This window comes from Mauremys mutica, unplaced genomic scaffold (genome assembly GCF_020497125.1).
Source record: "Mauremys mutica isolate MM-2020 ecotype Southern unplaced genomic scaffold, ASM2049712v1 Super-Scaffold_100046, whole genome shotgun sequence".
Taxonomy (NCBI): Eukaryota; Metazoa; Chordata; order Testudines; family Geoemydidae; genus Mauremys; species Mauremys mutica.
The window spans coordinates 3,244,505-3,245,871 of NW_025423257.1; positions in this window are offsets into that span (position 1 = coordinate 3,244,505).

Below are 1,367 nucleotides of genomic sequence, written 5' to 3' on the forward strand. Positions count from 1 at the left end.
TCACGCAGGACTTCGGCTGACTTCGCCACCCGGACCTCCGCTCCCTGCATCTTACAGCCTGGTACCTGACTGGTTGACTCACGCGGAGCGTGACTGTTCGCAGGCGGTGCGGCGAGTCCTAACTGAAAGCAGGAAGCCTTCAACGCGCTCCACCTACCTCGCGAAATGGAAGCGTTTCGCTATCTGGTGCGACCAGAAAGGCCTGAATCCCTTTCTTGTCCCTATTCCGACTATCCTGGACTACCTCTGGTCCCTTAAGGAGCAAGGCCTCGCGGTCTCCTCCTTGAGGGTGCACCTGGCAGCCGTATCTGCGTTTCGTCCACCGGTTGAAGGCCGCTCCATGTTCTCCACCCACATGGTCTCTCGCTTCCTCAAGGTCCTGGACCGTTTGTACCCGCCAGTACGGCGCCCTACACCGGTCTGGGATTTGAACCTGGTTCTAGCCAGGCTTATGGGACCGCCGTTTGAGCCTCTGGCGACTTGCTCCCTGCTCCACCTATCGTGGAAGACGGCCTTCCTCGTTGCTATAACATCTGCGAGACGAGTATCCGAACTCAGTGCCTTAACAGTTGGCCCCCCGTATACCTTCTTCCACGCAGACAAGGTTCAGCTTCGACCGCACCCGGCCTTCCTCCCTAAAGTCGTATCGACCTTCCATATTAACCAGGACATCTTCCTCCCGGTCTTCTACCCAAGGCCGCACGCCTCACCTCGGGAGCAGCAGCTTCACACCCTGGACGTCCGCAGGGCCCTCGCCTTTTATATAGAGCGCACAAAGCCCTTCCGGCGTTCGACCCAGCTCTTCGTCGCGATTGCGGAGCGTATGAGGGGCGAGCCAGTCTCCTCACAAAGGATTTCCTCTTGGGTGATGGCATGTATTCGAACATGCTATGAGCTTGCTCGTCTACCACCTAGTCGCCTGACGGCCCACTCTACACGAGCGCAAGCCTCGTCTGCCGCCTTCCTGGCCCATGTCCCCATCCAGGACATCTGTAGAGCGGCCACCTGGTCCTCTGTCCACACCTTCGCTTCCCACTACGCGTTGGTGCAGCAATCAAGAGACGATGCAGCCTTCGGCTCAGCGGTACTACACTCCGCCACGTCTCACTCCGACCCCACCGCCTAGGTAAGGCTTGGGAATCACCTACATGGAATGCATAGGAGCAATCACTCGAAGAAGAAAAGACGGTTACTCACCGTAGTAACTGGTGTTCTTCGAGATGTGTTGCTCCTATCCATTCCAGACCCGCCCTCCTTCCCCACTGTCGGCAAGAAGGAACTGAGGAGCGGACGGGCCGGCTGGGGTATATGACAGACGCCATAGCGGCGCCACTCCAGGGGGCGCCCAGCCGGCCCGCCGGAGTTGC